Here is a 13,815-nt window from a genome sequence, read left to right as displayed (position 1 = left end):
ATGAAATTTTAAAAATTAAAATGGATTGTGTGATTTACGTGGGAAGAGCTAATTTCTAATCTTAACCTCATTCGATATTCGTTTGGCACAAAGGCGGGATTACTGCCGGGGTGTGAAGTGTATCCTGTTCTGAGAAGAGATTAACAATGGAGAGAAATAGCTCCATCTAGAAGGAATGAAAGCCTGGACTTGATTGGCAGCAGCGGTCCATAGCGCAGCACTTCGCAGCTGCAGGTCCATCCCAGCAACCCAGAGTGACCATGGACAGCGTCCATGCCTGGCTCAGTGTGCATCAGGTGAAGGAACTGACTGCCTGAGTATGCAGCACTAGAGAGAGGGGCAGAAGGAGACACCCTTCCCTGTGTGCATGGCAGGCACACGTGCTTGGGCCAGGGACCGCGATGGGGAATGAATGAGCTGAACCCACAGGTACTGTCCAGGGCTGTTATAATTACATTAGAGTTGAAAGCGAAGGAAAGCCTTCTGCAGCTGAGTAGTGTTGCTACGTTTTCATGTAATGTTTGACTGTTCTCTACTGCATGTGAACTTTAATTATTTCTGCTGTGCAGTGTATGTGATGAGGGGAAGGGAAGGGAATTGTCATATGAACTTGTCTCTGATGTTGCTTCACTACACACAGCACACGCCATGCTGGTCACTGAGGCAATGCTGGGATTCTGCTAAGCTGATTGGCCAGCTTGACCTCGTGACAATGAGCTGTGGGTGACATCACATCCAATGGGTGCAGCACAGCACTCAGAGGACCAATCAGGATCGCGGTGCGTTCCAAGCTGCTCATGAATCCCATAGGTCTCGGTAGAGTTATTCTGCCAGGCGCCATGGGCTCAAGAGACACTCAGCCTAGAGTTTCTACCAATTTGAAGCTTGCCGTGTGCCACCAGGCAGACAGGGCTGCGGGTGGCTGCAAGGTGCTGGAGGATATCTGCATGGAACACAGACATCAGTCAAGATGACACAGAAATACTCCACGTATGACCTGTCCCCTAGTGGTTTGCTATGCTCTCTCAGTAAATGCCTTGCTAGAGAGAATGTGGGTTATCTCATTCCCTCAGCTTTTGGAAATATAATTAAAACAATATCCAAAAGGAGCGATCGAGCTGGCAGTTGGGTATGTTAAGTCCAGAGAGCATAAAAGAGGTCAGGGTAAAAATACATACAGCGATATTATCCCTTCGGCTTACTTTATTTAGAGAACTATACTATAGGCACTTGGCAAAAAATAAAAACATATTTTTCATATAGCATGGCCCCCAAATGCAAGCCAACAACTTCATCTGGTGTTTGACTAAAGAAACCACCTTCTGTTCCAATAGCAGAGAGAAGCTGGCTGTGCAGGGTTTCTTGATTGATAGTCTATACGTTTCAAATGGTATACAGTATTTTGCAGGAAATGTTAGGAATTTTCAAAGATAATTTTAATTCTGTTCTACTTTTGCTTTTGCCACTGATAAAATCCTATCCTCCCCACTTGAAGAACAAATCCTTACTATATTGAGTGTCACTGATACACAGGGATTGCATTTATGGTCATGGAAAAGGTTAGTTAGGAGAGACTGTATAGGGGGAGAGAAAAAGAGACCAGAGGGAACAAGCTTAGGGAACATCAACATTATAAAAGCAGCCAGAAAAACAGATGAGCATCTAAAAGAATTCAGAGGAAGATGAAGAAAGGTGTCAAAAACAAGAAAAGCCAGATATGGTAGTGCACATCTGTAATTCCAGCTTTTTTGGGAGGCTGAGGCGGGAGAATTGCAAGTTCATGGCCAGCCGGGACAACTCTGAAAGAGCCTGTCTCAGGTGAGCAGGGTGACACACACACCTGGAGGTGTCAGGAGGCTGAGGACAGCCTGGGCTCACTAGCAAGTGCTAGTGAGACTTTTCCCAAAAGATAAAAGAAAAATAAAGCACCCTGCCTCAGGATAAAGTAAAAAGGGTTGGTCGAGTAATTCTGTGGCAGACCACTTGCCTAGCATGTGTGAGGCTCTGGTCCAGCCTCCAGTACTACAAAATAAAAAATAGAAACAAAAACAAGAGGAGACTGTCCAGAAAACAGTATCAAAACCAAAAGCAAAACAAAACAAAAACTGTTAAGGAAGTCAAACACTGTAAAATGGCCATTTGGCTTTGAAAATGAAGAAGTCCCCGATGCCCTCAGCACCAGCAGTTCTGATGCCATAGTGGTGCTCAAGTCTGTTACAGGTGGATTACCAAGTACACGGGTCTGTAAAGGAATATCCTAACACTTGAGAAGCTGAAGCAGAAAAATCACTGAGTGCTGGTGGCCAACCTGGGCCTCATAGTGAGTTCAAGGCCAGCCTGAGCTCCCTAGTGAGACTCTGCCTCAAAAACCAAATCAGTTAATCAATCAATCAAGGAGAGTGGCGAGGGGGTAGAAACTTCAAGCTTGTTCATGAAGAAAAGGAGAAAGCATGGCAGGAGAGATGAATGAGTTGAGAACGGCACTGTATGGGGCGTGGCTTCCTGCAGCTCTTAGACCACACAAGAAGCAGAAGGAGACAGGACATCTCCGAGGAGACTGAAGCTGGCCACAGGGATGAATCTGTACTGCCTGGAAGATGAGCAGAGAAGACAGAATGGCTGATGGCTTCCTGCTCTCCATGAAGGAAGAAGGAAGCAGAGCTGTTTCCTAGAAATGAGGGACGGGACTTAAAATGAAGTGAAATGTAAAAATCTTTAAAGGAGGTTGGAGAGCCCAGGGCTGGATCCCTCTGTTGGAGGAGGTCTGTGCTGCTTATTTTTCAGTCGCTAAAGGACTCAGCCACTTTCTGATCACGGACATACAGCACCCACCACTTGCAAATGCAGGGAGAGGTTTGCTGTGCCTCGCAGCTACCATCCACAGTCAGTGAGATACCAGGCTCTGGGCAAGGCAGAGCAACAGAGAGGAGAGTTCACAGCCTGGGGGGGGCCACACCCAGGTACCGCTGCCCTCTGGAGCAGCCCATATCTCCAGCCAGCACTTCTCACTGCAAACTCAGTGGTGAGCCATCCCCCATGAGACTAGTACCCCATGGACCAGCCACCACCCCCAAGGTAGTCTTCCTCTCTGGCACTATACTCCACTCTGTTTCCAAGCTGCCATGGACTAACCCGCTCTAGCCCAACACCTCCTTCCTTCCTGGAGCCAGCTGACGGAGGACTGAAACCAGAAGCAAATAAACTCCCTCCTCTGTTATGTTGTGGAAATTGGGTACTGTGTCTCAGCAACAAGAAAGCTGATTCACACACATGGTGATGAGGAGGATAGCAAGGGAAACAGACGGGTTGATAGAAAGCTCCATAGAAGAAAAATTATAAACTCAGGGGGAGCAGGAATGCTAGCCACATTTCCAAGGTGTGCAGAAGGAGGTCAGGGTACACACAGCAGAAACTCAAGATCTGTGTTTGACATCGATGTGTCTATACTGAACTGGCTCTTTCCCTGCAATATGGAAAGTATCAAGCTGATTAATACCCATCCGTTCTTTGTAGAAACACATTGAGAGTGGAACGTATGCCAGGAACTGCGCTAGGAGCTAGAAATAGGGCAGCGACAAAGCCAGCAGGCCCCGCCTGACTATCGAGAGACCTTAGGCAACCAAACACTGGGCAACAAGAAACTAAGCCTTGAGCCTCAGCATGTGCTGAAGTTGTGTAGATTTGGTCATTGGAGGAATCTTAAAGGCTCAGTCTGACAAGCTTTCCCTAGAATAAAGAAGTACACGTAACCATAACTGGCAAGCACTGATATTGATGATGTTGATAACCCCTCCCATGTCTTTGAAAAAGTCATAATAGGGCTGTTTACCACGGAGTAAACACTACTTTATTGTACTCTTAGGGGTTATTTACCTTGCAAATAGGCACAGAATCTATTGATATGGAAATCAGGAAGAATGCTTTAATAGGCAAACAGCCACAGACCTGTATAATGTCATTCCACGGTATAATACCCCAGAATCGCATGAAAGTTAAATTTAAATGTTATATGCATGCAAGATGGAAAATTCCCAAGATACTTTTAGAAACACGTATCAGTTGCTGTTCTGAGCACCAAATGATATGAACAGTTGAATTACAGGTAGCTCAGATGTGACAACCACAGAGTCATCATTCTTTTGACACTTAGAGACTTTATCCGATAATAGTACTTTCAATTATAATTATAATCAACTTTCTTTCACAAAAAAACCTAAGATGTAACCATTGAAATCCGTTTTGAAAATGTTCTTATATCACCATACCAACAAACACAATTACTGTATTAATACAAGTATATTAAAAACCATTTTTAATCATGAGTATTGTCTTATTATGTGAGAAGCTGAAAGAAAAAATATATGTATATATATATATGTGTGTGTGTGTGTGTGTAGTATGCAATGTATATACCATTGTTGCCCTAATTATTGTGTTCTGAAATTTTTTTTTCTCTTTAAAACAAAATATCAGGGATCAAACTCACGACCTTATGCTTTCCAGGCAGGCACTTATGCTGCTGAGCTAAATTTCCAGCCCCAATAGATGTGGGGGTAAAACTCTTGAAATGAAATAAGAACTAAGAGGAGCTATGTCTATGAATAACCTCCCCCTGAAGAATGTGATCATTACTGCACTGCAAAATTAACAAAAATAAAATTCAAACATTAGTATTAAAAACAATAAAACTCCAACAGTGTCAGGATGATACAATTCAAACCGAATATGATCGAGTTATGAGAGATTTTCCGTAAGTAAGTGTAATAAAATAATCAACTATAAGATTGAAAGAAATCATCAACGCATTTAAAAATAGATTCTAACGTGCTGTGGAAAAAGAAAAATAAAAAGAGCCTCCATACCCCACCCCCAAAAGCCACCCAAGAAACATGAACAGCAAATTGCTCCCAGTTTCGCCGGCCGCTGGAGACCTGGATGTTCCGACCCCTTAGCACAGCTAAGAGCGCTGCTCCTCCCTAAGCTTTTTGGGGCTGCGGTCAAGGCGCACAGAACACTTCATTGCGGAGAGGCTCAGTGAGCAAATCTTAGGCTGAAACCCACGCCTACTGCCTTCCAGGAGAGGTTTGGTTCCTGAGGGTTTAGGGTTTTCCATCCTACTGGTTCTCATCTCCTCGGACAGTGCCTCCCTGCCGCTTCACACATGTAGTAGTGGGTCGCTTGCCCTGTAGAACACAAGTATATTCTGTAAGTCGCTGATTAATATTCCACAAATAAAATTGCTTCTCTTTATTCTTGTTTCTTCTTGTTGTTCTGGTGCAGGGGGAGGGGGGCAGTGTGCCCAGGGATCCACACTGAACTATATTTCCAGCCCTTGGTGTTTTCATTTTTTTTAGACAGGTTCTCACTAAGTTTCCTAGGAGAGAATCAAACTTTGCATCCTCCTGACTCAGCCTCCCAGAGTTCTGGGATTATGGTGTATGCCACCACCCCTGGTGTTTATTCGTGTGTGTGTGTGTGTGTGTGTGTGTGTGTGTGCGTGTGTGTGTGTGTGTGTGTGTGTGTGTGCGCGAGAGAGAGAGACAGACAGACAGACAGAGACAGAGAGACAGAGAGAGAGATGCTGGACATCTTCAGCCTTGTTGGTTTATATTTTATTTTGAGACAGTGCCTTGCTAAGTTGCTAAATTGAACAGCCTGGACTCAAACTGGCACTCCTCCTGACTCAGCCTCCTGAGTGCTGGGTTTATATACCCACCAGCCTACCTGCATTCTGTGCTATAGGAGTAAATTCAGGAGTATAGCTGCGCAGAAGCATCTTGAGACAAAGAGCAACCTATGCTTACTAGAGAAATACTAAGTACAACGCACTTTGAGCAAAGCAGTAGGAAGAGGGAATAGGAATTGGCTGAGCTTAATAGTAAGGAATTGACAGGCAGAATCCCACCAGCTCACAGAATCAACAGGAAAACCGAAGACCCAGGCTAAAGAAAGGGCAGGAGCCAAGGGCACCGGAACAGAGAGCCTGGCGAGGCCCACAGCCAGGACACTTGGTGGACGCTGTGCCAGGTGAACACCCCAGACATCAGGCCGGAGAACGGGCACCTGGGATGCCCTGCTAGCATCTCTTTCCATTAACGACTCACTTCCAAGCCAGGAACCAGTCTGGCTGCCAGAGGCTGTGCTGAGCTCGTGCCGGGTAGCTGAGGTCGGGGGCCGCTCACTGTTGGAGGAGTTAGGGTTCTAGCGCCCACCAAGGCACACAGTGTACAACTTGTCCTCAGTAGGAAGAGAGTCTCACTACTCAGTGGCCCAGGAGATTTTAGATGCACACTCAGTGACCCACACTTCTCAGAGGCATCAGAGCCACGTGCAGTGGATCAGTAACTGGTGGTCAGCTTGCATCCAGCTGCACTGAATCAGCATGGTGCTGAGCTCGGATGGCCTGCCTGAGGACTGCTGCCAGCATAAAAGGAGACCCGGACAGGAAGAGCGAGGTGTTGTGGGTTCTCCTAAGAGTTGCTGTTTGGGGCCGTTAGTTCTCCTGGAGAAGCTTGTCACGCACAAGCTTCCTTCCCTGGTAGGAACTTGGCAATAATCATCAGAGGAGCTCAGGACCTTGTCATTGAGAGTGGCTGTGGTTCATTTTAGGGGAGTTCTGGGCCTTCCTTTGAGCATTGCATCCTGGCTCCGGAGGGGAAGATGTGTGCTGTTTAATCTCCAGGAGAAGCTTGTCACTGGCTGCCTGATATGAACTCAACTGTTTTTATCACTGGAGGAGCTCGGGACCTCACTGTTGCTGAGGATGGCTGTGGTACTTTTCAGGGCAGCCCTGGTCTTTATTTTGAGCATCGCTTCCTTGCTCCAGTGTAGAACCCTCAACCTACTGTCACAGACTTTCTAGCTTCTACCACTGACCTTTGGGCCTTCCCAGTGCACATCCATGAAGCACACTTGAGTGAGTCCTTCTTGTGGGCTCTAGGTCTCCAGTTGGACTCGTGAGAGGCATTGTGATGGGCTCTAAGTCTTTGGTTGAACTCGTGCAGGACATTGCTGTGGGATCCAGCCCCTTGGCTGCATTTCCTTGGATGTTTAGTGTGTGAACAGATTTCCTGCACTTTCTTGTGTTAACTCTGGGTGACCATCATAAAGTAATCTTATAAACTCTGTGTCCTGTATGTAATTGTTCTCCTTGCAATCCCTGACTACAACAACAACATCACTGCCAGGAATTATTGCTTTGCCATATTTCAACTTGTTAAAATCTCTCATAGCCTACTCACTCCAGGTTTTTCACTAATTAAGATTATTTATGGATAATCCTCCCACAAAAGACTGTAGGCAACTTCAAACAGCGGGCCCGGCTGAATAAGGAGATCTCCCACGGAACCTCCTGGTTCTGCTATTTCCTGCTCACATTCTAAGGCTCCTGCTCCTTTTCCCTTGGTGGCCCCTTTGATGGACTGGAGGGACACTGTAATGTCTCTTGGCCCACTGCTTCAGAACACGAGGAGTCCAACATGGCCCACGATGTAGCCTCAACTTCTCGTTCCAGCAGAACCATTTTTGTGCTCTTCAGGAGTTTACGCATTGTTTAATCCACAACCATCTAGCGCTGAGAGAACAGAAGCCAACATTACCTATACTGTCATTAGGAGTAATTGTGCACATCTTTGCGTCCATCATAAGCCCTGTTTACTTGGCCCATATAATGGAAAGTTTATTGCACATGGCTGCTGGTGTAGACTGTTCTGCAGAATCCTCACTCGGCCTCACAGCTCCCTGCCCAGCTGGAATAGTAAATGAAAATGGGGTACCCATGTTATATAAGTAAATTCATTGCTTCTGTTGATGGCATGTACCGCAAGATAAAGAAATTGTGTGGGTGTTAGCACATTACTGGACTTTTCACACTGTAAGGTGACTTCCTTTGCCTTTCATTCCTCATGAACAACTAATCATCCTGGATCCCTAGCTCGCTCTCTCTCTCTCTCTCTCTCTCTCTCTCTCTCTCTCTCTCTCTCTCTTCTATGTGCTATAAAATGGGGTAGGAGACTGGGGCTCGATTCAGAGGTCTCCAATACTCCTTCCTGTTGAATTTGAACTACAGAGGAGAGGAAGTGAAACTATGCCGGAAAGGTTCGATCATAAAAGGCAATGTAGGTTCTATGTGATCTTAGGGACACCCATTCTTAGAGCCAAACCACCATGCTTGATAAAACCCAGGCCACACAGAGGGATCAGATATAGGCATTCTGATCAGAAAGCAAAGTCTGGAATTCTGAGATTACTGCGGGAAAACACAGGAGAAAATCTTTGTGTCTTTGAGTTGTGCAATAATTTTATAAATGCAGTACCAACACTATGAGGGGTCTCTAAACAATTAAAGGATTATACTCTATTCAAAGGAGGGTTTTCTTTGCCGAGGATACCACTAAGAAAATGAGAAGGCAGGACACATGCTGGTAGAAAATATTTGCATAACAGGTATATAATTAGGAAGAGAATAGATGAATAACATGATAGAAAAATAAAACATACTATCCATTTTTAAATGGGTACTTTATCAAAGAAGATAGACAAGTGACCAGTGAGTTCATAAGTGTAGTAGAAACGTTTTCAGCATCTTTCAACCCCTGATTCATTGATTTCATACTTGCATAAAGAATATACATGTAAATACAAATGATATAGCTATATTTTCATGCAGATATCCAGTTATTCCAGCATGATTTATTGAAAAGGTAATCATTTTCTTCATGAATTATTTTGGCAAATGATCATATATACACAGATTTATTTGTTCGTTGGTTGGTTTTGTAGCCATGGAGATTGAACTTAGGACCTTCACACTAAGCTCTATGCCATCTCTAAGTCCTTTTGTTTTTATTTTTCATTTTGAGATAGAGATTTTTTATTCTGAGACAAAATCTAAGTCATTAATTTGCCTGAGCTGGACTTGAACTTTTGATCCTTCTGCCTCAGCCTCCCAGAGTACAGGGTTATGAGTATATGTTATCACATCTGCCTTACATAGGGCTGTTTTTGAACTCTTTACATATTTTGTTCTAGAGTTGTGTTTCATATTTACACAAATACCAAACTATATCAATTGTTGTTGCTTTATAGTAAATTTTAAATTGAGTACTACAACTTTCTTCCTCTTCCTAAAGGTTTTTTAGCTTTAAATTTCTATCCATATTTTAGAACAAGGTGTTTATTCTACAAAAAAAAAACCTGTTATAAATTTAATTATAATTTAATGTGAACCAGGCTTAGAGTGCCGATCCATGATAGACTGCTTGCCTAGCATGTGTGAGGCTCTAGATTTGATCTATATCACTACACACACATACACATGCACACATGCTCATACATGCACATGTGTACACATGAAATGAATTTGGAGAGTTGTGACATCTTAAAAATACCAAATTTTTCAATCAATGAACATGGTACATTTCTACATTTTATTTTTTTTTCTGAAAGATTTTTTTTATTTTGAAGGTAGTAAAATACAACACAGAAAGACAGAACAAAGCCAATTGAGACAATGCAGTGAAACTGGTATAGAACTTTACCACAGGATACTGGGATAACAGCAATAAGTACCATAGTATATCTCATTATCTTCACAATAGTTGTCCATTCAATCAGGTATAGCAAAATCAAACCCAAAACAGAACATTATAGACTTATCAAAACAGAATATTGAATAGAGCAATACAATTCATCAGAACAAAGTAAAACAGTGAAACCAATATTGGCCTTCAAAGAGAAGATTGAAGGAAATCCCCATATTTGCTATATTACATGAGATCATCCTCCCAAGAGATGCTCAGATCTCTGGCCCCAAGTCAGCATAATCAATCCAATACTGAAAGCATTTAGTTGCTTTATGTACCTTAGTTGCTATCAACTCCAGACACCTTCCAGTTGCTAACCAGGTGATGAGGATGGTGATGGACAGGACATTTGATTCGGTGGGCTTTTGGGACACACTGACTTGTTCTCTTCCTGGCGTGCCCGCTGCTCGTTCTTGCTGCCGCTTACCAGGAGGGAGGGCTTGTTGCTTTCTTGTTCAGCCCCCCAAGTTCCAACATGGCTGGATCTTAGGAGACACTGGCTTGTTCAGCGTCTTCTCTTCTGTTTGGAATTCATGCAGGACGACAAGGCACAGCTACAGACAACTGGGGAAAAGCACCTCCAGAGCTGCTGCAGAATGCAGCAGGCACTGTGGGTCAGTGTATTCAAAGCCACAGGAGAATACTGAGGGGGATTCACAGAACTGTCTTTTAGTGAAATAAAATCTTAAAATTTAAACATTCACCACATTTTGTGATCACAGCTCATATATGCAGCTTAGATTAGCTTTTCTGCTCTCAGAGGCCCACAAGGAAATAAAGAAAAACGAACAAACTATCAACCAGACAAGAAGTCACCAAGAAAGCTAGTGATGATGGCCCAGGTAATCCTCTCATAAGTCCCTCCCCAGGCCTTAGCAATTCTTTTCTGTTCTTTGATGATTATGATTTTGAGGGCAAACTGAGGTCCAGATTCTTCTATAAGTATTGGTATACAGGGAAAGAATTTACAGTGGGCTCATGTTCCTAGCAGCAAAAAGGTCAATAAAAAAGCACATTTGTTTAAAGGTTAGAAATCATGCAACAGTGGTAGAGGGATGAGCCTAAATCATACAATAGCAGACTGGAAAAGGCTATTGATGAGAGCCTTGTGTTAGAATTACAATGACAGTAAGATGCAGTCAGGTGCCCCTGGGAGCTGAGTGTATATCAGAGTGACGCACAGTGGAGCTGACCCCCAGAGTGCAATGTGAGCTGTTTGAGGGGACCCAGAGGAAGGGCCCAGTTCGCAAGGATGCAGGGCAGGTAGTGGGGTGAGAGGGAAGACTTGCCAGGGAATGTGTGGACGTGACAACACGAGCTGCCTGCTGTGGCTGAGTGTGAGTTAGCTTCTATCTTGAGAGTGTATTTTATCATCAAGAGCAATAAATCACTCAGCTGGCAGTTTGCATGCTTATCGTGAACGGTTCCAACAGCAGCCTTTATTCCACCTATCGTAACACTTACTACACTGCGTGCTAACTACCTGTGCCGCTGGTACCTCTCCACCAGCCTCTGAGCTCTGTGGTGACAGGAACCATAGCAGCCCCAGTCCCAGCTGGATTGTGGGCATCTAGAACCATCCCTGATGCAGGGGGATAAATAAGAGCAAACCACAGAATAGTTTACACATAGACATTAGACATAACAGCAGGAGAAATAATCATGGCAATTCATTAAAATACAGGTAAATGTCAGAGGCAGCTTGTATGTACTTTACTTTTAATCTGTACTGATGATACTAGGGTTGTATCTTTATCCTGCTATAAAAGATTCAGCAGCCTGCTCTAGTGGTGTACACCTGTAACATCAGCACCCTGGGAGGCTGAGGCAGGAGGATTGCAAGTTCAAACCCAGCCCAAGCAATTCAGTGAGACCCTGTCTCAAATAAGAAAATAAAAAAGAGGCCTGGGGAATGTAGCTTAGTCCAAAGGCCTTGTTCAATTCTCAGGATGAAAGAAACAAAGAAAGGAAGGAAGGAAGGAAGAAAGAAAGAAAGAGAGAAAAGAAAGAAAGAAAGAAAGAAGGAAATGAAGGGAAGAAAAGAGATTGATTCAGAGGTTAGACTGCTCTATTACAGTTTACCACACAGAAGTGCAAAAGACGCACGGTACAGAAGGCTATATTCCCTTTCTACATAAAAAGAAGGGATAACTTCCAAATTCTTCAGGTTGCTATTAAATGAAATGACAGGGATTCTTTATAAAAAAGTATCCCAGATGTTTAAGGAAAAGCATTGCAAGTATGCCCCAGCAGGAAGTGGAAAGGAATCTAAAATCCCTGAACTCACCAGCAAGGCAGCAAACATCAGCTGAAGGACGAGGGCTTTAGGACGTGTGCAGCCTGACCGCAGTCAGGAGAAAAGCATCCCGCTCTATAACGGACGTCAGGTGTGCAGCGAACTGCATCCTAAATGGGTGAAAGCAGTAGTTCTCAGACACTGGGGTGCCTCAGGATTGCCCAAAGGGACAGCAAATCAGGTATCTGAGCTCCACCTCTGGGATTCTAACAGGGTGTGGCTGAGTCTGTACCTCTAACTCGTTTCCAAGAAGCTGACTTTGCCTTTTTTGGGGTCAACTCACGAACAACAACTGAACTACATCAGCCTCTTAGCTTTTACCAAAGCCTTATTAACATCGCCCTATCGTATCCTTCTTTTTGGGGGTACCCGGGCAGTGTTTGAGGCGGGTCTTGCTCTGTAGTTGTTAGGCTGACCTTGAACTCACAGCGATTCTCCTGCCTCACCCTCCTGGGATTGTCCCACGACTCCTGGCCGTGCCTCCACTTTCCACTCCGGTGTAAACATGTCCCTTCATCATAGAAAACCGAAGACTTTCATCTATAAATTTTCTATTTGAGAATTCCTTAAAAATGCTTGGAAATAAAAAGGCATGGACCATTGCATTAAACAGACATGTATATTTCATTCTCTTAATAATCCTGTAAGATGAAAAGTCAGAAACAACACAGCAAGACCCGCCTGTTACTGCTGTGGAGTGCACTCTGAGGAATGCACTCAGGGCCTGGCACAGCCTCGGAAAGAATGACCCAGCCCAGCTGTTACCATGACTGCTTCTGCTGCTATTGTTCAGCAGACCCACTGTGTTGACAGGTTCTGCACCTGGGCATCCAACCAAGCTCAGCTCTATGCTACCAGCGGCCCTTAGGTGCACTCCAGCCAGTGTGTCTGTCCTGAGCACGGTTACAGGATTTCCTTTCTTGTCACTTTTCCTAGGCAAGGTAGTATTCCAGCTGTCTGTACAGTTGTACAGTGTTGTATTAGGTAGTCTAGTAATCTAGGGAAATTTAAGTATATGGAAGGTACATGTAGAGTATATGAAAATATCACATCATTTCACGGAAAGAACAGGAACACCCATGAACTTCAGTAGCTGTGTACGCAGGTAGGGGCTGGTTTGAAACCAAACTCCCATGACTGCATCAAGAAAACTGAGTGAAAAATTGAACCACGCAGCGTGAGTTACTGGTGTCATCAATTTGAGGACTTGAGATTTTACGCCTACACAGAAGCTAAAAGTGTGTCCTTAATAAGAGTCAGCAAGTTCCCACTTACCAGATAAGAAAGTGATTGTTCTTCGGGCTGAGCTCTGGGTAGCAAAAGTTTCCCTGGAAAATGTACAACGATTGGCCTTTGACCCCCAAAACTGCAGAGTTCAGTGTACACTACTGCCTTTGCCTGTCGTCCATCAAATCGAGAAATTAGTATAGATGTGAATCCTGGCTGACATCCTAGAAGAAGAAAATGCAAACCTCCCTAAAGAGGGGTCCAAACCAGACTGGCTTTAATCTGTAGATCAAAGTTCTGTGAGTATAAGCCTAAGCATCAAAAATTATCAAACTTGTCTAAAAATAATCCACCATGGGTTAGAGGGAACAGGCACAAGAAAGAAAGATTTAGACCTAAGAATCTTATGCAATAGAACACTATAATAGAGATGATCATATAAAAAGAAGATTGTATTTTAAGATACTTCAAAATTCAAATTCTATGTTAAAAATCTAGAATTTAGCAAAGGAAAATAATCTTACTTTTTCCTGGGGGGTTGCGGATTGACTCTAAGACAGTGAAGTGAGCTGTAGCCACGGCTTTTTAATTTTTTAAATTTTGAAACAGGGTTTTGCTAAATTGTCCATGTAAGACTCAAACTTGCAACCCTTCTGTTTCAACTTCCCAAAGTGCTAGAATTGCAGGTACATCCCACCAAGGAGCTGA

This window comes from Cavia porcellus, unplaced genomic scaffold (genome assembly GCF_034190915.1).
Source record: "Cavia porcellus strain 051 isolate PalLab524CR breed Dunkin Hartley unplaced genomic scaffold, mCavPor4.1 scaffold_2, whole genome shotgun sequence".
Lineage (NCBI taxonomy): Eukaryota > Metazoa > Chordata > Mammalia > Rodentia > Caviidae > Cavia > Cavia porcellus.
This window is presented reverse-complemented; position numbering follows the sequence as displayed.